At 41.9% G+C, this 24,524-nt stretch overlaps 1 protein-coding gene across 4 annotated transcripts in view; it reads right to left on the bottom strand.

The window, feature by feature from the left end:
* RASAL2 (RAS protein activator like 2) overlaps positions 1-24,524 on the bottom strand; it is a 221,868-nt gene that overhangs the window by 156,367 nt on the left and 40,977 nt on the right. The gene's annotated exons all lie outside the window — the stretch shown is intronic.

The raw sequence follows: 24,524 nt of genomic DNA, 5'->3' as shown, positions 1-24,524 counted from the left end.
TTCAGGAACAGCTTACCATATTAAATTTGCTAAGAAAACATATCTGCTAATAGGCACAAGCCAAGTTTCAGACCAGATTGAAACAATGTGCTCACAAACCCCAGAAAATATGGGGTTTCAAATGGAAAGGCTGACAGGCCCTTGGCAAACCTTGCAGAATAATAATAAAAAAAGAGTTTGGTTATTTGAAAGAATGATGCAGTTTGGCAGACTAATAAAAACAGACCAATCCATCACAGATTCTTAAGCTATCGCTTTTTTATCAGTTGCATAGTGATGCTGTTGAAGCCTCCAAGATACTCTCTTCAAGCAAGGCCACACATTATATTTGGTTTCCCTCTCCCACCAGAAAATGGGCACAGAAAACAGCCTTGCTGGAAGAAATATCTGAGATCCCACTGAATGTGGGGCCTTCTGTTTGCAGAACGCTGAGAGGGCGGACTAGGCAGTGCCATAGCCTACTCTGAAAAAGAACAGGATAAATCAGCATTGCCAATGATATTGTAACAATCCTTACTAGTTCATTTGTGTGTGCGAGTGCACATTACAGTGGTACCTTGGGTTACATACGCTTCAGGTTACATACACTTCGGGTTACAGACTCCCCTAACCCAGAAATAGTACCTCGGGTTAAGAACTTTGCTTCAGGATGAGAACAGAAATCGTGCAGCAGCGGCACAGTGGCAGCAGGAGGCACCATTAGCTAAAGTGGTGCTTCAGGTTAAGAACAGTTTCAAGTTAGGAACGGACCTCCGGAACGAATTAAGTACTTAACCCGAGGTACCACTGTATTGAATTTTGTATCCTAAAGGGGGGATCACTTGGTTCTTCCCACCAGCAATCAATTCAGGGCTATTTACAGGATAGCGACAAATGTCACACTCCTACTAATACTAACTCAGATCCTCCAAGTGTCCCTATTTTCCAGAGAGAGTCACAGATTTACAGAAGCTGTCCCGGAATGTCCTGCTTTTCCTTTGGAGGAATGTCGGAGGGTATGGAGTTATGCGACCCCTGAGCCAAGGAGGGCAGCCCTATATAGGGAAGTTTTAAAATGTTTAATAAAGATTAAAGATTCTTTTCTAGCTTTTAAGAAAATATTTTTATTTGTTGGTTCTATTGGTTCTATGTTAAAGAAAAAGGAAAAGGAAAAGTTCGCACAAAAGTCAATTCAATTCATCAGAGTCAGTGAGAAAAAGAAAATCAAAAACGGAAGAGAAATAAAACTGGCATATTGCTGCTGGTTTTCCTTCCATGTATTCTAATAGTGATTCACTGTTGTCTCATCCATATTCACTGCGGTTTAGTCTGGATTACTCAGCATCACACAATGATGCATGAAAATTGGTCCATATGACTTTGTTAAGCAAGCCTGGCGGCAAAGCCTTAGACAAGATTACATTTGCATTAATATTAATAGGTTTTCTTTTAAAAGCTACCTTATTAAATCAATCACTTAATTGATACAAGCTTATATAGAAATAAATTATGTATTCCCATGTGTGCTTTGGTGTAACCGCTTTTAGAAGCAAGAATTTGTTGCCTTTCACAATCTTTTCAGGCCAACTAAATTTAATCTCTGAGTGGATGTAGACAGGCAACTGCTGCCACTACCATTGTACACTAAGAAATTATCAAAATAGTTTGTTTAATAGATTGTTCTAGACAAAACAGCTTCACTTGCGGAGGCAGCCACAACCCAAATGAGGGGGGGGGGTTAATCTGAGAGTGGCTGCAAGACACCCCCGGAGGAGTTTTAAGACTGACAACAGTCTAGGTCACCTGGTACTATGACTACTCTTGACTTGATATTCAGGAACCTTCAAACATAACCAAGGGGGTGGGATTTGGATGTAAGTGGGATATGCAGAAGAATCGCTTGGTATACTTTCTTCTCTGGGGAGCTATATTATCTGAGCATCTACGGCAGGACTGGAATATTCAATATAACCATCTCATTGTGCACCCTCAACAAACATATTATATGAATTGTTCACTCGATTACATAACTTCAATGGACTATTAGCCAAGCAATATTAGTTTAAAGTTAATCAATAGGCTCACTCTAATCTATCACAATGAATCACCATCCCTCAGAGAAACCATAACTTAGGAGAAAATGATGAGCTCCTATCAAGTGCTCAGTAACCGCTATCTACTGAAAAACTGAGCCTGGCAACTGGTACTTTCTAAGTGAAGCGGTCAGGAAGAATGGTTACCACATTTCTGGTCAAAACATTCATTAACCAAGGCATGATTAATATACCAGCTGCCATCTCAGAATGCTTAGCGATTCTCAAACTTCTTTCTCTAGGCCACATTTTAAGAATTAAAATTTGCTTGCTTGCACCATACCAAATTTTCTATTGATAAGGAATGCATTGGAAAACAAAAGGAAAGAACTCCTAGCGGTGCTTGATTTTGAAAAGACATCTATCCATATTCTGCAAATATTTTAAAAAGAGAGATTTCAATACTATACTGCACTGAAATGTTTAAATGTGTCACTGATTGCCTTTGATTCCTAACACATTTGCCATTCTCTCCTGCCACACACCCTTTGAGAAAAACTGGGTTTGCCATTTTCACTGACAAGTCTACTTCATCAGTCAGCAGTCCCATTAGAACCCACACAGGGGAATTCAGGGAGAGCCGGAAGGAGTTACCAGATTGCCAAAGGGAAGAAAGTATTTCCTTCTTTGCTCCGTTGCTACTTTCACCACATCTGGAAAACTCGTTTCAACTACCAACAGGACATTCTAGAAAGCTCTACAATTGGGATTAGTGGTTCTGGCCTCTCAACCAGTGCAGGCCAGATCTCTGGCCATAGACAAGAAGAAGGGAAATACCAATACTCGTATTTCAGATCCTCTTAGAATGTATCTAATATAGCCTGTATTGTAACCTGCATTATAACCTGTATATAGCCACCTCCCTGCCTTCGAAGATCTTGCTTGTGTCCTACTGAAATCCCTATAGCTGTGTGATCCAACATATGTAGATGGAGACTTAGAAGACACAAGATGGAATGATGAGGCTTAGGAGGCAACCAACCGTCTTGTGCCTGGTTTCAGAACTTGACAAAAAACTTGGCAACAATCCAGGAACTACAAAATGCAAGCAATTTTGTGGTATGCAGGGAAGTCCTTTGATGAGACCCATTTCATGCTGTCACTGTTTTCTAAAATAAAAATCGGCTGTAGGAGTAAGTGAAAAGGAAATATTTTTTCAACTCTCTTCATTTAACTGAAATTGAAGATACATCAAAGAAAGCCTGGGATAGTTGGGGGACAATTGTTTACCGTTTCCTATCCTATTTTCATCCAGGTACTGTATATTTTCTCTGGAAGTTTTCTCGAACCTGGTGCTGACCATAATTCATTATTGACTTGTTGTGACAAAGAAAGGGACTTTTACATTTTGGGCACTAGTGTTCCAGAATGCCCTCCCAGCTGAATTACAAGAAGTCTCATCAATATTGGCACGCAACTAGTTCCTGAAGTCACAGCTGTTTAGCAAGCATTCCTTTGATCCTGAACTTCTGATTTTATTGTTTTTAGCTGTTTTTTAACTGTTTTAGTTGTCATGCTTTTTGACTGGCTTCCTTTATTATGAATTTTAATTAAGGATGTTTTAATGCTCTGATGGAATTGTTATTGTATGTTATTTTAATGATGTATGGATTTTATAATTGATTTTATTTTATATCATTTATATTTTCTAATTGACTATATACTGCTTAGAAGCCATGTTGGCATATAAGCAGTGTATAAAGTAATAAAAAATAAGGGGCGAGATTCAACAAAATAACTGTGCTAGTGGTCCCCCACAACTGGTCCCCCACAACTGAAGCTTGGCTTGGGTGTTGTTATTTTCATCCAATGCTCCCAAATAACTAAGTTGTGTAAGACCAAATGACACACTTATCTAGATCAGCATGACTTTGACATCTTAAAACCAGCTTCATTTAACATCCAGTATCTGCTGCTGGTTGTATGATTCCAGGCATAGGCAAACTCGGCCCTCCAGATGTTTTGGGACTACAACTCCCATCATCCCTAGCTAACAGGACCAGTGGTCAGGTTTCTCCTTCTTCATCTCCTAATCCAGCCTTCCTCAACCTGCTTCCCAACAGATATTTTGGATTATAACTCTATAGCAGGAGTAGCACCAGGTATGGGGAGGCTGTCCTAATCTGATTTGAAGTTACTTGCACACACAATTTATCTAGTCTTACCCCCGTCACACAGAAAATCCCACATATATTTGTGTTTCATTCAGTCAAAAGACTCATTTACAAATTGCGCATATTGTTTACAAACTCCAGGTGTCCCTGGAGCCAGAATGATCAGGGATCATGCAAGTTGTAGTCCAACAACATCTAGAGAGCTTCATGTTGGCTACCTATGTACTAGCAGGTCTCTTGTATTTGGGAAATGGTTAAAAGGTTAGACTTTAAACTCTGGATCATAGATTTTAGCTGAAGGCATGCTATTTATATTGCAAATAAGTTTATAGCGAATTTTTGATTTCATCTACAGCATCCGCCCCTTGGTGCTGATGTTGTTATTATTAATTCTGCTGTCTGGTCTTTGGACTCAATAAAGATTGATTGAGATCTTATTGACTTCAGTAATCCCCCCCACCCCCTGCCAAAAAAAGTAAGCATGCTTGCATAGGATTTGGCTTTTGTTGCTTTCACCTACTGAGAATAGAACAGTAAGGAAAGATTTTGGCTTACTTTAACAGTGGCTGGGTTTCATACTACAGTACTTTCAGTTTATAGCCCCAACATGGCTTAGAAGTGTTTCAAAACAGGTAGCCAAAGTATTTATCATCACAGATGGAATCTGTCTTTGGTATCTTCATTTCTCAAGGGAGTCTGCAGTCTGATGCATGGCTCATTGTTGATGTTTCTATCCAAGCATTTTATAATAATGGAAAGAAATACTTACTGCCAGTTTCCAGCAAAGAGAATGAAGTCATTATTTTTGTATGAGAACAGGGTCAATATAGATCCATGTCTTTGCTAACTCAGAGGAACTCTAAGTGGAACTGGAGGCAAGCAAGCAAGCAGGATTTGGTATTCACTGGAACAACCTGGAACCATGAATCCAGTCCTGACTGAAGCTTTCGGCAAGTCAAGATAAATCCCTTCTTTCTGTACAAGCTTTTGGTGACAATACTAAAAGGTGGTGCTGAGATTAGGACAGCCAAACGATAGAGACACATATCTGCTGTCACATGGAGATGACTCATGCCAGTAGAGCAGCTGAGTGGAAATAATTAAGAGAGGTGGAAGCAAAGGTCACTTTTTCAGTTTCAATGTGTCCAGGATTGGAAAAAGCCAAAAAGCCACAACCGTTTTGCCTTTTGATTAAATAATAACTTTCTCTATGGTTGTGAAGAAGAGTCCATAGTCCACGGCTCATGTTTACTAGCTGACACAGAAGCACTTTCAAGATGGCGGTCTCTTGAGTCCCCCATTCCATTCCAGTTAAGCATTCACCAAGGCAATTAAACCATTTGCACATTCATCTGCAACACACCTGCCTAAACTGATTGCAGTGATGTTGCTAAAATTGTGGAGTGCCCAGATCTAAGATTCCTAAAGGCTGTTATAGGTTAATGGAAAATTATTAGAGTCCAGTCCCTAAAGCACACCATTAGTAACTCAAAACATGAGGAAAAGTCAAGAGATGATCCCTTAAATGGTCTGAGGCTTCTTCTTGTAGTCTTGTAGCTTCTTCTTTTCCCTCACTGCAAAAATCAAAGTTACAGGGAACCAGGCAGAGGGCCTTCTCGGTAGTGGCACCCGCCCTGTGGAACGCCCTCCTTTCAGATGTCAAAGAGATAAAGAATTACACAACTTTTAGAAGACATCTGAAGACAGTCCTGCATCAGAAGGATTTTAACGCTTGATGTTTTTATTATGTTTTTAGATATGCTGTAAACTGCCCAGAGTGATTGGGGAAACCCAGTCAAATGGGCGGGGTATAAATAATACCATTATTTTTATTGTTATTATTGTTATTAGAAAAAATCTGACCTGACAAGCTACATAAGAACAAATAAGGTCAGGAGGAGTGTTGCCTTTTAAAACATTTATTTTGCTAGTATCATCATTAAAAGGTCTTCTGAGTGAGAACTGCCCAGATTTAGGAGCTGGAATGTAAGGCAAAAGAGTCTTGGATGAGTGTTGTACAAAGAACAAAGTTTCCAAGAGTGATTCTGACATTTATCTCTTGGAAACCACATTCACAGACTGGATCAATTTGTAAGCAGTCACAGATGCAACTCAACATTTCTGCACAAATCAGGAAGCTAAGCTGATTTTCAGGAAGACAAACACAGAGAACAGTTAAGTATTTTAATGAGACAGATGGGAGGATAAGCCTAGTTCAGTCTTCAATCATGATTTTTATTATTTTGTTCTCTGATCTCTCATAATCATAGATTCTCTGTCTTTCACTTTGACTTCCGTTAAATATGGTGATTATATTAACAATATAATGGTTAGGTGAAATAGGGAAGGATACTGGATGTTCATTTCCAAGCCTCATTTTTTTTGGCCTTTTGATGCAAAAGTTTTTATTACCTTTCTTAATGTGACACATGAGTGTCATATTTCATTTCAAAATTAAGGCAATGTTATGCACTAGGATGACTGAAGTGGAAGGGACGCTTTTCACATTTCGGGTTACAGCATCAAAAAGCACACATAGCTCTACCTCATAGTTTTTCAGAGGTTACTCCAGAAGAGAGCAAATGTTTTTGTTTACTGAGAGCAAGGGCAATGATGATCAAGAACTTTGTCCTTAATTTACTGCCTCTCACTGCCATCATCACTAGCCAAATCTGCCTGGCTATGTGGAACTGTAGCATCTTCGTGGTCCATGCATGGCTCACCAAATGGCTAGAATGGCCGACATGGGGGGGGGCGGGGGATGGCACCAACAGTACTGAAGCAACAGCAGGAAATAGCAGCAGTAAACAGAAACTAAAAAAAGTTGCAAGTCACATAATTTAAGCTTTTTTTGGGGGGATCATTTCACGGAGAGAGAGAGCCTGAAAATACCATTGTTTGCCCAATTATTGAAACATGTGAACATTTACCGCAGCTCTAGCTTACATCAATATGATTTAAAAATTGACATGGGAAGGAAGGAGGACACAAAAAGTACATACAAATTCATTTGCATACACATATAGCTTAGGGTCAGTTTCTTATACCACTGTTTCACAGGTCCAATTAGAACTTGAACTGTACAGTTTGCACTTCCCTTTTAAGATTTAGCTAATGGTAGAACATCCGGTACCAATCCGTGCTCCTGGCTTATGTAACACAAACATTAACAGGAAGCAATTTTATTACCTTTTTGTACCTGAGTACACAGTGATGCTGGTTTCCTTTTTTGTGAAAGCATGCACAGATCATTCACCTTATTTTCAGAAAAGGAACACTACTGGAAAACCTAAAAGGGCTATAAAGCAAGGACTGTTCAGAGATCTTCTAGGTGAATAGGAGAGGGTTGACTTATCTATAATACTTATAAACCATTTTTATACACTACGCTCTGGTCTCAAAAGCTTGGGGCAGAAATTACTAACCTGTTGGGCACTGACTGATGAGGGATGGGGAGCCATTGAACCATTAAACCCTTAAGAGAAACTTTCTGTGTGCAATTAAAAAAAAACAAAAATCAGATTTTATTCTTTAAAAATCTACTCTGCTTTCCCCTTAGTTGGATTCAGTCTAGAAGTTAAACAACGCAGAAGACAAGATGCATCCCAGTGGTAGCCTATGCAAACTATCATCCATGGGGCAGCGTAGATATCTTCCAGAAGTATTTTCTCAGACCTACCCTTAAGCTGCACACTGTATCCCTGCCCTACACTCACAAAGCAGTTCTGAAAGGGGCACCATGGTTCATTACAGCTGGTAGAACTGAGAGCTCTATGACGAAACAAAAGGGTCACACTCCACATGTTTCTCCTGGCACAGGTCATCACTATAGCATCTAAGGAAGTTTCAATCCCGAAATCAAGTTGCAAGCCACAATGAAATGAATCAACATCTGCCACACTCAGGAACCTTGTTAAAAAAATAAAAAAGAGCAAAGTTGTTTAATTTAACCCTTCAGCAAGGCATTAATTACCACAACTGCCTTAGAGGTGAGCCCCTCTTCCCCAGCTGCCCTAAAAATAGCAGGGAAGGGCAAGTGTGGAACGCAAGTGTGCCAGTCTCACCTCTCCAAAAATCCTGTACACAGTCTCAGGCTGTGCAAATTGAACGCTATCCAGAGAAACCTGATAAGGGAGAGGCAGAAAAACAGTCAGCGCTGGTCCTGTACAAAAGGAATCCAAATAGGAATTGCTAAGTTTTATCACATTTGCTATCCAAGAGAGTATGGAAAACGAAGAAATGAAATTAGTGTGAGTTCAACTGTTCCCACTGCATTTATTTATTTGGCCCATTTTTCTGTTGTGCTTAACTTTCATTATAACCAGGGCTTTTTTTTCCTGTTGGTACGCATCGGTACCAACGGTTTTGGCCCAGTATACCTGAAGGAGCGCCTCCACCCCCCTCGTTCAGGACACCGAGGTCCAGCGCCGAGGGCCTTTTGGCGGTTCCCTCACTGCGAGAAGTGATGTTAGAGGGAACCAGGCAGAGGGCCTTCTCAGTAGTGGCGCCCGCCCATCAAATATCAAGGAAATAAACAACTATCTGACTTTTAGAAGACATCTGAAGGCAACCCTGTTTGGGAAAGTTTCTAATGTTTGAAGCTTTACTGTATTTTAAATTTTTTGTTGGAAGCTGCCCAGAGTGGCTGGGGAAACCCAGCCAGATGGGCAGGGTATAAATAAATTACTACTACTACTACTACTACGGCATACTGGCACCATCTTGCTACCACCGCTTGCCCCCACTTGCTCGCACCCCCTCCTCACCTTTGCCGCTTGACCTCCTCCTCTGTCACTGCTGCTTCCTGTGGAAGGCACAGCCCTTATGATCGTCAAAGCGCCTTCTGGTGATCGCAAGAGTCGTGCCCAAGCGCCTCTGCTTTGGCGCAACTTTTATGATCATCAGGCACCTTCCTGGGAGGAGTTTTGGCAATCATAAGGGCTGCACCAAAGAACATCCAGGAGGCTGTGCCCTCTGCAGGAAGCAGCGGCGATGGAGGAGGTGGAGGAAGAGGCAAAGGTGGGGGGGGGAGTGAGTGGCGGGGGTGTTGGTTGGTGTGTGGTGCATACCGGCACCTATTTTTCCTCAAAAAACCCCACCACTGATTGTAACAACAGAGCAGCTTATAATTAACATATGCAGAGAGCATACGATAAAAACTGGAATAAAGGTATATGTAAATTAAATAGCTGTTCTGAGTAATCTTTCACCAAAATAAAGTTGTTTAAGCAGTCTTTAAAAACAAAAGCCACCTCTGCCTTCTTTTTCTTTGCAATTATTATTCGAACAAGGAAAACTGAATGAGACAGAAAACTTCCATTTCTCCAGCAGTTCAAAATTCTGCTCACTTTGAGCAAGCTAACTGGGGCCAATTAATGGCTGTGTCGGGATGTTTTTCCCTTGCATGGATGTAGGAAAGACATGTACCCTATATCTGGGAAGGTAGTGAATACACCCATTTTGCCACATGTAGGATACGCATTGAAAATCTAAGACAACTGTGACTATCCATGACATCTTGACCTATTCTGAAACACAATATCTGCTAGAATTGGACACCTTGAACGGTCAAAAGAGGATTAGGGTCAAACGACCAGTAAAACAAAGAACAGCTATTTTTAAATAATTGATGTAACTTGCAATAAATAAATAATATTAGCACGAAGCAATATATCTGATACTTACAATAGTTACAACAGTAAATGAGTTAATAATGTCACTTTAAAAAAAAGTTAAATGAATTTGGATCAGTGATATGCTACATCAAGCATCCCCAAACTCGGCCCTCCAGATGTTTTGGGACTACAACTCCCATCATCCCTAGCTAACAGGACCAGTGGTCATGGATGATGGGAATTGTAGTCCCAAAACAGCTGGAGGGCTGAGTTTGGGGATGCCTGTGCTACATTCACAGTGGCTTTTGTGGCTTCACTGTGAATCTAACAATATTTGATTGGTCAACTGGCTGTCACAACAGTCCGAAATAATGTTTATTTCCCACCTCCCTGTCCCTACCAGTATGCATCCAGGTAAGAGAAATGTCATACGTGAAGCACGCCTTAGTGTTAAGGATAAGGATTTTGTCTTGCTCAAATAAAAATTAAAAACAGACTGCTTTTCATCCGAGCTCCTTTCCTCATTTCATACAGTCATGACAAGCCACATCCTCCACATAGAGCCTATCAAACGTAAGAGGCCTGCCAATGCAAGCAGACTCCATATCAAACATATGCTATTAAAAGAGAAGCACAGCAGGCCAGCAGGACATTGTACAGCTGACTTCAAACACACCCTCGACGGCAAGTAGGAAGGGGAAGGCCAAACTTCCTGTCCATAAGCAACATCTGCACAATAATCTCTGTCTATATATAGAAAGTGAGGAAGCTATAACACTGTCTCCAAATGATATTTAGCTGCCATGTACACTCAGATCTTTCCCCTCTTGAATCCAATAAAATTGCCATGCCCCAAATATATGGTTGATAGCCAAAGGCCCTATTGAAATAAATTGTGTCATGTGTTCAAAAGCGTTTAACCAACAAAATTGAGTGACATGTCGTGGCCAACATGATGTCAAAATTCAAAAAGTACAGTTAATACGGGTCTATAATTCAGCTTATTACAGCTTAAAATGGAAACTTTTCAGTCATCTGAATGAATAATTATGGTGTGCGTAAATATCAAAAGTCTTCCTTGAAAAATCCTCTTTCGGACCTCATGTTCAGCTTCTGTTTCTGTACTATTGGGCAAGTGACATCCTGGATGCCATTATTATATCCATGTATCACACATTAATATAGACAGGATATCTAAAAACTGCAGCCCTGGGATTATAGAAAACACAGAATGGAGCACTCAGTTCTGCATATCTTTGAGTATCCACCTAAAGAATCCTGAGCAAGATGGATGTCTGGGAAGAAGTATGAGTGGGGAAAGGATTACCCCCCCCCCCACTCCCAAAAAATTCAGCAATCATACTATTTATGAAAGCTACTGAGTTTTGTAACCCTCCATCTTAATCATGTGACAAAGAACCACAATTTCCTCCCAAAAGTATTTCCAAATATTTCCAAGGTGTTATCATTACTGTATTTTAGTATTTTGTTGGACGCCGCCCAGACTGGCTGGGGAAACCCAGCCAGATGGGCAGGGTATAAATAATAAGAATCATCATCATCATAGCAAATTGGAACAACTGGTAATTTACACCCATTTACACAATTTATTGTAATCGCAGAATTTGTTGAACATCAAGTTTCACTTCTGACATGTTCCAATTTCAGATGCCAACCCATTCATCCGTGGCTTTGCCCCTGGAATTTTCGCTCCACTTTCTATCTCTTGAGTATCGCATATAGAATTCAAAACAAGTCAGTTTTACTTTCCCCTTCCTCAGTTGCTTATGGACGCCTATTCCTCCTTCCACGCCATGCGTGCCTGTGTTTTGTATTCTGCTCAATAGTACTATGTCCCCAAACTCAAATCTGATGATAGTTGTGACCTTATTAACAGCATAAAACAGATGCCTCGAGGCAAGAGGTTAGCTGTGGCAGTTAAATCTGCTCATTAAAAATTGTGCAGGACCTTTACAGTATTCTGCATTCTCGGGAGGCTGCTGCCTGAGCAACCTTTTAAGATGGCTGGCTTTTTTTTTTCCTTTGCAAAGGTAAACAAGGAGACACTCCAGTTAATAGATGAAAGACAGCGTTCAGACACATTGCGACAGAAGAAAGAGGGCAATTGATAATGTTGAGTGGGATGGGGCAGCACATACACACCCAGGTGGGGTGCATTACCCGCTGGGTACTCTTGCGTGCTTCAGTATCTCTTGTCCAGGAAGAAGCATGCTAGGAAACATCACAAGCAAGATTTCTATGGCAGATTGCAGCCACATACATGAAATGATCACATGTTCTTCTAAGCCAGGCACAGGCAAACTCGGCCCTCCAGATGTTTTGGGACTACAACTCCCATCATCCCTAGCTAACAGGACCAGTGGTCAGGGGTGATGGGAGTTGTAGTCCCAAAACATCTGGAGGGCCGAGTTTGCCTATGCCTGTTCTAAGCCTCCATGTTCCTCTGCTTCCGGCACTGTATCTGCTCATGGTAATAATCTACAGAAGTGGCAAGTAGCCATAGAAAACTGGAGAATGGCAGAAGAGGACACTGAAAAAGATGGTGGGTTTAGTGGGGAGGACACAAGATTAGTCAAGGTAGGTTAATGGCTTTTTGTATCATAGTGAGGGAATTTGAAGAGTGTAAACATGCACTGGAAAAGTGGGGTAAAATTTATTATTATTATTATTAAATTTATCTAGCACCTTTTATCCGAAGATCCCAGGGTGGGGTACAACATTAAAAGCATAATTTACACAACATAATAATAATAAAACAACCACGTAAAAAATCATAACAACAGTCTTCCCACATTTAATATAAACTTTCACTATCTCTACTAATTATTCTGAGAGCAGCAGCAGGGAACAGTAGTTAACATTTGGAAAAACGTGTTGTTTGCAAGCACATCAACGTATTAGAGAAATAATTAGGATGATGCTAGACATTAGTGTGAAGGTGGGAAGATATAAAACAACATCCATTGTCACTTTTAACACCTATTAATTGGCACATGACAAGAAGTGAAGGTAAATTTAAAATGGGAAAATGAGATCAAGCATGCACCTTCACTGTACTCTTTTTGGGGCCTGCTAAAAACATTCTTAGGGACGCGGGTGGCGCTGTGGGTAAAACCTCAGCGCCTAGGACTTGCCGATCATCAGGTTGGCGGTTCGAATCCCCACGGCGGGGTGCGCTCCCGTTGCTCGGCCCCAGCGCCTGCCAACCTAGCAGTTCGAAAGCACCCCCGGGTGCAAGTTGATAAATAGGGACCGATTACTAGCGGGAAGGTAAATGGCGTTCCGTGTGCTGCGCTGGCTCGCCAGATGCAGCTTCGTCACGCTGGCCACGTGACCCGGAAGTGTCTGCAGACAGCGCTGGCCCCCGGCCTCTTAAGTGAGATGGGCGCACAACCCTAGAGTCGGACACGACTGGCCCGCACGGGCAGGGGTACCTTTACCTTTACCTTAAAAACATTCTTGTTTAGACAAGCCTACCCAGATGCTTAGAAAGCCGAGGTAATTTTAATCTGTTTTAGTATTTAACTTGTGTAAGTTTTAAAGTATAGTTGCAAGTTTGTCTCCATTTTACTGTTTGGTCTTCTGTAATCCACATTACAAAGGTCCATATAGTTAAAGCTATGGTTTTCCCAGTAGTGATATATGTAAGTGAAAGCTGGACCATAAAGAAGGCTGATCACCAAAGAATTGATGCTTTTGAATTATGGAGGAGACTCTTGAGAGTCCCATGGACTGCAAGAAGATCAAACCTATCCATTCTGAAGGAAATCAGCCCTGAGTGCTCAGTGGAAGGACAGATCCTGAAGCTGAGGCTCCAATACTTTGGCCACCTCATGAGAAGAGAAGACTCCCTGGAAAAGACCCTGATGCTGGGAAAGATGGAGGGCACAAGGAGAAGGGGATGACAGAGGACGAGATGGTTGGATAGTGTTCTCGAAGCTACCAGCATGAGTTTGACCAAACTGTGGGAGGCAGTGGAAGACAGGAGTGCCTGGCGTGCTCTGGTCCAGGGGGTCACGAAGAGTCGGACACGACTAAACGACTAAACAACAAAAACAAATCCACACTGTGGTTTGTGGTTTGTTTGCTTGTTTTTACAAAATGTGCCGTATAAATTTTATGAAGCAAAATAAATAAATAGGCAAATAAATAGATAAATAAAACTTACAAAATTTATAGATTCAAGACATGGATTACTCTTTCTGCATTGGGTTGGCAAACATTTTTGGGCTTGAGGGCCCTCACTGATGGTCAGCCACATATCTGATGGGCACATGTAAGCAGGGTCCTGTTTATTATTAAGGGTACATGCAGATGAACCCTCATTCTGTGCCTGCTGTTTGGAGAAAGATTAAGAGCAGACACAGGGATTTTTTTAAAAAAACCAGTATCTTCTCTTCTCATGAGGTGGCCAAAGTCTTGGAGCCTCAGCTTCAGGATCTGTCCTTCCAGTGAGCACTCAGGGCTGATTTCCTTCAGAATGGAGAGGTTTGATCTTCTTGCAGTCCATGGGACTCTCAAGAGTCTCCTCCAGCACCATAATTCAAAAGCATCAATTCTTCGGCGATCAGCCTTCTTTATGGTCCAGCTCTCACTTCCATATATCACTACTGGGAAAACCATGGCTTTCACTATACATGGACAAAAACAACAGGCCTCTCAGCCAAATCTACCTCAAAGGGTTGCTGTGTGGACAGAATGGGGAGGAGGAGACCCATATGCCATATATGAACTCCCTGAAGAAAAGGCAGGATATATAGGTGCAATAATTCATCACCATCATCAGCTTCTCATGAACCACATACTCCAGAACCTGCCTCCAGAAACCCCAGTTGTTTGCTACCTCACAAAGGGTCTCAGGGTCTGCCCAGTCAGCTAAAAAACAAACAAACCAGTATCTCCAAGACTTAATGCTGAGTCCGACAGCGTTGAGCTCAAGCAACGCTGCCTGTACTTCAGAGAGCCATCCCTAGAGAAGGCAAAGTTCTTTCTCTGCTAACTCAGTGTTGAGAGCAGGAGACACAGCAACAGAGGCCAGGCCATGTCCTGTGGCTTGCGAGGCACACCCTGCCAATGGTCTGCCCACCCAACCGGGCCCTACATGGGATTTTTTAAAAGGCTGCTGTTTGCATGTGTTTTAAAGAAGCAAGGAAGACATGGGTGAGGAGGCAGCAACAACTATGCCACACTTCTGTGTGTACCTGCCAAAGACCCCATGGACAGTGAACAAGGTCAGGCTGAAGAGCACTTGTCTCCCTTTGACATGTAGGGATAAGACAGAAATGCCCCAAAGAAGAGTGGCAGGTGAAGATGGTGGACTTTGCGGAATTGGCAAAGCTGACCGGAAAAATCCGAAACCAGCGTGATCAAGCTTTCCAAAAAGACTGGAGCAAATTTATACAATATCTGAGGAACCGTTGTAAACAACTAACAACACTAGCAGGGTTGTAAGAAGACTTATACATTGGTACCTCTGGTTGCGAACGGGATCCGTTCCGGAGGCCTGTTCGCAACATGAAAAGTCTGCAACCTGAAGCGCCGTATCTGCGCAGGTGCGTGGTGAGATTTGGTGCTTGTGTGCATGCGCAAAGCGCGATTTAGCGCTTCTGCGCATGCACAAGCAGCGAAACCCAGAAGTAACCCTTTCCGGTACAGTCAGACCTCGGAATAAATACGCTTCAGGGTAAGTATTTTCCGGTTGCGCTCCGCTGCAACCCGGAAGTAACGAAGCGCGTTACTTCCAGGTTTTGCCATTCACGCATGCGCAGATGGTCAAAATGACGTCATGTGCATGCGCGGAAGCGGCAAAACGCGACCCACACACACGCAGACTGTCTTACATTCTGTTCAGGATGCGAATGGGGCTCTGGAACGGATCCCGTTTGCATCCCAAAGTACCACTGTACTTCCGGGTCGCCGCGGGACACAAACTGAAAAAACGTAACATGAAGCAAACGTAACATGAGGTATGACTGTAATGATAATTGTTCTTACCATTTCATATTTATTTAAAATTTTTGATATTCTAAATGAGTGAAACCTAAATTGGAAAATGTATAAATGCTATGTCATAAAGATGAACTTTGAAAACCAAGAGGCGGGTGGGGGGGGAGAGAAGGAAGTCGTTAAGCTCTTAAGAGCAAAAGAAGTAAAGTGGATAATGTGGATGTGTTTAAATTTTATAAAATGAAAATTTAATTAGAATTATTTTTTAAAAAGACAGGATTGCCCCAAGGATGGTGTGGGCTTGATCGGGAATCAAAAAAGAGGAAATTAAGAGGGTGGGAAGAGGGGGGTGCATTCTGCTCCGTTTGCAGAATGAGCAGGTTAGGGGAACAGAACGAAGAGGACGGTGTCTACTAAAGCAGCATTCAAAGAAAGGAAACTGGGAGAGAAATGGATTCGAAGGCCTGTATGTGGGGTAATTTATAAAGCTGGGGGGGGGATTACAGACTTGGGAGTCATTCTGGGACAAAGAGTCCAAGTGGCAAGCCTATAAATGATGTCGTGGAAGCTCATAAGGAAAATAGCGGAAGGAAGCAGCATCAAGGACAAGGCCAGAGCAGGAAGCCAGTGATGAGAAAGATGCTGGAGTGGCTGAAGCAATAGCCCCATCCAGTATATGGCGGTATGAGGATCCTCAAAGGGGAGCCACATGGTATGACTTTAACAACTAGATTTGCACACAAGTGCAGCCTTTGCAATTGAGGCTCTTTGTTTTGTATCAGACAGAGAGACAGACAGCAATGCAAAAATATAGCACAAAACCCTGGCCTCACTCACTATAAAATTGATTTTCCTTCTGCAGAGGGGCTACTTCTGACAATGTAAAAAATTGCATAGCAAGAACACTCTAATCACCAGAAAGAGCAGCAAAATAGAATTTTGTCAGAAGTGGTATTTAAGTTAGGCTTTAAGTACACATCACAGAACAACACTTGAAAATGTACATCAATAGTCAGAAGGAAGTATTTTGGTGCTGGTAGCAGAGACAAGGCAGAAAAGAACACTGTGGACCTTGCATGGCAACGCAGTGGGAAGGGGACACTGCATTTTTTGGGGTTGCCCTAGCAAGTTTATCCGTCATTCCAAATGAATGTGCTGCCGAGTTCAAAACCATAATGTTGAAAGAACCGTGTGGAACAATAGCCTCTGGCCTTGCCTGTGACATCATGCGTCATTGCCATCCCATACATTTTATTGCTAGATGTTCCACGTTGTTGTGTTAATGGAAAATGAAGTCATAACGGAAAATTATGTTATAGAGGACAAATCCACTGGGAGCACCAGTGAGACTTAAAAGCAGGAAAGGTTCCAGATGCTGTTACAACAAAAGCCCAACTTTGATCGGGGACCAAACTGGGGAAGTTAGTCATCCCCAAAAGTCTGCTTCTGACTTAAAACTGCACAAATTTGCACCACAGACTCCCTAGACACAACAGGCAACCACACCATTCTAGTTGTCTTCTACCAGGCATAATGTAATAAGCATTGCAAAGAACTGAACTTGGCAGTTCTGTGTTTTGCCTTCATCACAGTAGACCAATGCTCAGTCAGATCAACAAATATTCTGACCTGCTATGTCAGCTTCCTATGTGTTACCAAAAACAGACCAATAAAAAACATGGCTTCAATGTTTGCAAAGTAGGATCTACAGTGGTACCTCGGATTAAGTACTTAATTCGTTCCGGAGGTCAGTTCTTAACCTGAAACTGTTCTTAACCTGAAGCACCACTTTAGCTAATGGGGCCTCCTGCTGGCACCGCGCCGCCGGAGCACAATTTCTGTTCTCATCCTGAAGCAAAGTTCTTAACCTGAAGCACTATTTCTGGGTTAGCGGAGTCTGTAACCTGAAGCGTATGTAACCTGAAGCGTATGTAACCCGAGGTACCACTGTACTTGCTTAAAAACACAGAAATATAAGAAAGAACTGGAGTTATAACTGTAGTCTGAAGGGGGTGGAGGACAGAAGCAATTTGTGCTAGGGAAATTTTTTGTTCAGCCCTCCAATCTCTCTCTTATTAATAAATTGCATCAATATTGACAGTTAAAAAATTTAGAAGGGCATTCTTCCACTTTGCAGGTAAGTTATTATAATGAAAGGGAAAGAAATGTATTTGTTTAACTGCAGCAAGGGAAGAGGGCAGAGATAAGAAAGTGGGGTGTATATTTTTGTGTGTGGAGGGAAGAGGATTGTGGGCTATCTCCTCATTCTGAAACATCTGCTCCTGAGTGTTAAGTACCTGAAGATTGCAACTGTGAGGTAACAGCACTCTGCACATGCTCAAAGGTACTTTTTGTTTCATGGAATCAGTACTGAAGATGCTCCTGGAGCAAAACCTATTGAAGTCAGGACAGAAATCAGAAGGGGGTGTGTGGTAAAAGTGAATAGGCAAAGACAGCTCGACTGTCAGAAGGAATGGGGTAAAAGAAAGTGTGGTGTAAAAATAAAATTTTTGCTTGGAATTGGAGGGGACAGAACACTTGTGAACTCTGGTTGTGGTTTGCTGTGTGGTTGGGTCACAGGGGAGAGGTAGACCATAAAATGGTAGAGTTAGAAGGGACTCTGAGGGTCATCTAGTCCAACCCCCGGAAATACAAACTTGTAAGCCCTGCTACTTAATTCTAAATGTGTCGAGTGACAGAGGCAACAGTAGGCTAGAGGAAGCCTCATATGTTAAAGAATTCCATGCAATGGTTCCAGTGCTTGATCTTGTTGGGAAGAGAGCTCTGGAAGAGAGCTCTTACTGTCCAGTAGAAGAGTTAAGCACAATGGCAATTGTGCCAAGCACATTAAAACTTGGTTAGATCTTCATTTGCCCTCATTCACCTTTAAACAAATGTTTCCCACAAAAATGCTTAGGCTAGAATAAATCACAGACACTTAGCTTTGCAAATAATTGAATGCTTTGGTTTTCCTTGCAGCCAGGAGCCATTGGCTGCATGGCTCCTTGCTTGTCCCAGGAAGCACTAAGTAAAAAGACTGACAGAGGGAGAGCAGAAGCTGCTAAGAGCCTGCTAAGCCACACCCACTTACAACCTGAGCTCTGGGCTCAGGTTAATCATTTCATGTATACATGTGTGAATCGGTAATTGTATATTACAACAGATCTTTCTATGTCTGTTATTCCTATGTCCCTGTGTTCATCTGCTGTTAAAAGGGATCAATATCCCCCAAATGAAATAAAGGCAATGCAGGGCATACATGCATCTTTTATGTACTGATTTGTTGTATGGACTGTAGTTGTCTCAGTGCTTGCGTCAACTGGAGCACTTTTTGGACGTACGGCAGTTCTCGTTCCCACTTCCTGCTTGTGGCACATCTGAGTGTGGATTGTTTTGGCTTCTCCACTGTCTGCTATGTCATGCTACTGAGCTAAAAGACTCCATCCCTTGTCCAACTCAGTCTGGTACAGAGTGTCCCTATTTTCCATTTGTGAAATGTTAACAGAATATACAAAACTGACTGGTAGATTTTAAGATAGATTGAAGGGGAAATCATAATTTTTTTTCTTTTACTTGAATATATTCATTAGATATTAGGTTATATTGTTCAGTTTCTTTTCTATATTATTGATCTATTTTCTGTTAAAATCTAAATACTGTTGTAAATATATGTAACAAAAAGTTGACATTACGGTACTGAATTATACTCTTGGTTGCAGATACAGTTACAGATGTAGTCCAGATCAATATTACGGATTGATATAGGCTCAGATTTAACAACAGATGAAAACTGGGGTCTTCATTAACATTTTCCATTTTGGCAATAAGAAATGCGGTTGAAACAGAAATGAACACATTGCAGTGGCTGCGGCCCCATCTAAATTATGCACAAAACCTTGCTACTAAGTCTAAAAAGAAAACTTCAGAACAGATTACAGAGGTTTCTTTTTCAGCAAGCTCCGGGGTTCTTGTATGGATTGTTAACTCTAGTTAGTGTGCAGCAGTTTCCAGCCTCTCCTTTCGAGGCAGCTTTCACACTCCTGCCAGAGTGACGCAGGCCACAGGAATCCTAGCTAACCTGAAAATGCAGTGCAATGTCTTGGACCTGGAGGCTGCCAGTGTGCTTGGAAGCGTTTCAAACTATGCATCAGTCCTTGGGTATGTATGCATTGGTAATTCCCACAGAGAGGCTGAAGGACTGACCAAAGGCAGAAACGAACCACCCCAAAAAAACCTGACTCAACTTCTGAAAACAAGAATATCACCGAGGCCACAGTAGAACTGCCAGTAGCATGAGATTTCTTGTGGCAAAACAGGAAGCTGGACAGAGAAGGGAGAATAGCACACTAGCTTTAATCAGGAATCTCAGCAAAATAATACCATTCCGTTAAAAGTGTACAAGAGTACAATAATTATTGTAGCTCTTAACCTTACTAATATAATATATTAGGTTCTGGTTCACCAGAAGCGGCTTAGTCATGCTGGCCACATGACCCGGAAGCTGTACACCACCTCCCTCGGCCAATAAAACAAGATGAGCACCGCAACCCCAGAGTCGTCCGAGACGGGACCTAATGGTCAGGGGTCCCTTTACCTTTACCTTTATTAAATGTACTTCTTGTGAACAGTGTAGCATTGCCCACCCAATCCAATGCAACAACAGGCAACTTTTCCCGAGTGCTCACCATTGCAGAAGAGAGGTAGCCAGTCATCTGGCTATTGTCTCTAATGCTAGCCCCAGCCCAAATCCAGTCCACTACTGGCAGTCTCAGAAGCAAAGGGGCTAGGTGTTAATTAATCTCCTCAGGACACAATCCCAAAGGAAAGATGGGTGCAGCATCATGCTACATGCAGGACAGCTGTGAACGGATCCATACGTTTTGCATGCTACCCTAAGCTCTTTGGAGAAAGGGTCGAATATTTAAGGAAATCAAACTCCATATGAGTGGGCTCTAAGCCACACAACTGGTAGGCCCTACATTTTGGGAGTCTTACTGATAGAAAATTTATATTTTTAGTCTGTGGGTGTCAAAATACAGAGCAACTATTAGTTAGAAATCCTCCAATCAGAGGTCTAAGGATTGACTCAGTACCTTATACAGTGGTACCTCGGGTTAAGTACTTAATTCGTTCCGGAGGTCCGTTCTTAACCTGAAACTATTCTGAACCTGAAGCACCACTTTAGCTAATGGGGCCTCCTGCTGCTGCTGCGCCGCTGGAGCCCGATTTCTGTTCTTATCCTGAAGCAAAGTTCTTAACCTGAAGCACTATTTCTGGGTGTAAAGCGTATGTAACCTGAAGTGTATGTAACCCAAGGTACCACTGTACTTGTAAAATGCATTTTCCACCATTGAACTATGCTCTATCCGTTTTCCATTTCCTGAAGTAATTCTGTGTTATTTTGTATCAGGCACGTTCTTAAAACGAAAGAGTTCTCAAAACACGGATAATGTGACTGTCTAGAGCACAAAAGTAATGAATCAAGCTTTGTGTCTTATATTCTTTCAGTAATGTGCTACAGTCGTACATCTTTCTGGAATTAATTGCAAAGTGGCTGGGGAGGAAAAACTGCAACTTGAAAGCCTCCAACTGGTATACATGCCAGCTGCAGAATATCCTTCAATTAAAAATAAATAAATCCCCCTAATGTAATCCTTAACCAATAATCTTAAGAGTTTAACAAGATTTCTCCCTAGAGTATTAATGTTTTAAAGCTGATTTCAGAACCCTAATCTTAGTTTCTTTCTATACAAGTCTGTATATTCCTACATTTGACTGCCAAATACTGTAACATTAACGGTGTTTTAACACACTGGATTGCTAACCTCCAATTAAGCCCCCCAAAATGAGAATTTTAAGCTTTCTTACCTCATAGAAAGCTTAAGGAACTGCTTCCTTCTGGCAATAAAACAGCAAGACCACAGGTCCACAAATGCTAGGTTTAGGTAAGTTTTTCCCCCCTAATGTATACATTGCTTACCACTTAAAAAGTCCCAAAGCAATTTACGGCCAAAGTAAAAAATACAATAATAAAATCGCAAACATATGAAAAACAGATTTAACAGTGCAATGAAATATAATTGGTGCTGCCCAAATATGTTCACTATCATTGTAATCCCCACCCAACATATCCCTTCCCTCACCTGAGATGTTACACTGTGCTTCACAAAGACACTTTTAACCTCCAAAGCACAATAGAAATCACGGGTTGAATGGAACTCTGGAAAGAGATGGAGGTAAACTTAACTGACTTATTCTTATTCTTCTTAAGACAAACCAAGATTTCAAGATTGTTATACCAACAGAGTGTTTGAAAACTCTTGTCATACGTGTTGTCAGCTGCTCTTTAGTCTTTTATAGATCACCAACTGTTGCCTACAGAGATGGAAATACAGACCTGGCTACCCCATTGGCCATGTGGCTTTATGCCTTTTAAGGCCTGGGGAAATCTATTATAATCTGATATTATGACACCAGAGAAGGTAAGCCAATGATGATTGGAGGCCATGACACCTAGACACCTTAGACTAATGTGACATTAGAGGGACTGAAGTAACTGATCATATGGCTTTTGAAGCTGGGTATGGGTAAGTAGAAAGGTGAGAAAAATGGGAGCTTAGAGGAGGGAATGTGAGCTCCTGGATGTTCTCTTTGCCAGAGAACTAGGTGCACCCCGACTGCACACATTTGAGGACATCCATTTCTAAATTTTAACCCAAATCCATAATTTCAATTTATTGGCTCTTTGTTCTGACACCCGGGAATATGAGCAATTCTGTCCTCCTTCAGACACGCCACTGAAACTGGGTAAATATATCTAGCTCTGCAAACCTTTTCTAATGGAACCTGCCTGTCAAACTCTTTATCATCCTGCTGCGGCTCTTCTGAGTCATAGCCAGGATCTTCCTTGAACAGCGATGGCCACTGCACTGACCTGCTGCACAGACGGAGAAAATCATTACAAAGAGTCAACCCTGGCAATGTCAAAATTTCCCAAATGATTCCCCAATAATGAAAGCTTTTAAGGTGTGAGAGACAGCAGTTTTATGAACCTGTTCTACCAAAATATATTTCCTGGAACTGTCAACGCTTATCTAGTCTAGCACTTACAAATGAGTCAGGAGAAGAAATCTACCCCAGGGAAACAAACTTCACTTCCTTTATACCATTGCCTACTGTTCTGTCACTACTTTGACATGTTTTTCCAGTTGTATTTGACACAAAAAATTTAACCAGCTGCATACAAGGTACTTTTTTTTTTTTTTTTGCAAGAATGCTACAGCATGGAGCCAGGTGCAATGTTGGAAACTCAGGTAGACAAGCTAGGCAGCGCATGGCCCCTGAAAACTAGGTTACAAGTTGCAATAACAAAAGCATCTAGTCACAATCTGCCGCCCCCCAATTCAGACACACTTCCTATTTATTTTTTCAAAATGCTTGAACTAATATGCAAATCCCATCAGCGACACACTGTGAACACCACATTTTTAACAGTGATTGTTAATAGGACAGCACAAACATAAATGGGTCTTGGCCCCTGCAATAGCGGTCAAAACCATAAGTCATTTGAATAATTAATATTTACAAATACCAGTATACATATACAGTATATACTCTTATTAACGTTGAGTTAATAATAACTTTAAAATTGCTACTGGCACAGAACCCAAAGTTGGTATGTCACAGCTTCAGCAAGTACTGCAGTCACAGTTAAGCATGTCTATTATATCAAAATTCTTGGAAGAACAGATCTCTATGGCTGCAGCATATGCAGCATCAGTCAGCAGACGGGGGCAGGATGGACTAACAGAGGGGGGACACCACAGGGGGGAAAGCCAATAATTACTTAGTTCTGTTCAGACGTTACTTTCTCAACCAGTGATGTGGGATGTCCGGGGGGGGGGGGAAACTGGAGTAAAACATGGGGTAGTTTTCACGGGGTGGGGGAGGGGGTGGTAATCCAATTGCATTAAAAATGTTCTGATGCCCTAACTTAAGAGTTTACTTTTAAAAGGTAAAGGTAAAGGACCCCTGACAGTTAAGTCCAGTCGCAGACGACTCTGGGGTTGCGGCACTCATCTCGCTTTACTGGCCAAGGGAGCCAACGTTTGTCTGCAGACCGTTTTTCCGGGTCATGTGGCCAGCAGGACTAAGCCGCTTCTGGCGAAACCAGAGCGGCACACGAAAACACTGTTTACCTTCCCGCCAGAGCGGTACCTATTTATCTACTTGCACTTTGACGTGCTTTCAAACTGCTAGGTTGGCAGGAGCAGGGACCGAGCAATGGGAGCTCACCCCGTCGCGGGGATTCGAACCGCCGACCTTCCGATCGGCAAGCCCTAGGCTCAGTGGTTTACACCACAGCGCCACCCGCAGAGTTTATTTTACTTGTATTTAATAAACTGCTAGGCTTACCTATTAATTTATTTGCAACTGACTTCCATTCAGTGTTACTAATGAACTTATGAAATGGAAAAGAAAAAAATTGTGGAAGCATAAAGCACTGAAAAACTTACTCTCCCACATCATTGATCTCAACCTGGCAAACATCTGTCATGCATATTTGCCTCTAGCTGCAGGAAGAAGTAAATACTGGGTTCGGGATGTGCCCCGACAATTTGAACATCTCCCTGATGCAGTGATGACTGAAACCTAGTCAAACACAGATGTGGTTGGTGTGTGTGTGTGTGTGTGTGTGTGTGTGAGAGAGAGAGAGAGAGAGAGAGAGAGAGAGAGAGAGAGAGAGAGAGACTGCA

Source organism: Podarcis filfolensis, assembly GCF_964270895.1.
Source record: "Podarcis filfolensis genome assembly, chromosome: 6".
Lineage (NCBI taxonomy): Eukaryota > Metazoa > Chordata > Lepidosauria > Squamata > Lacertidae > Podarcis > Podarcis filfolensis.
This window is presented reverse-complemented; position numbering and strand designations above follow the sequence as displayed.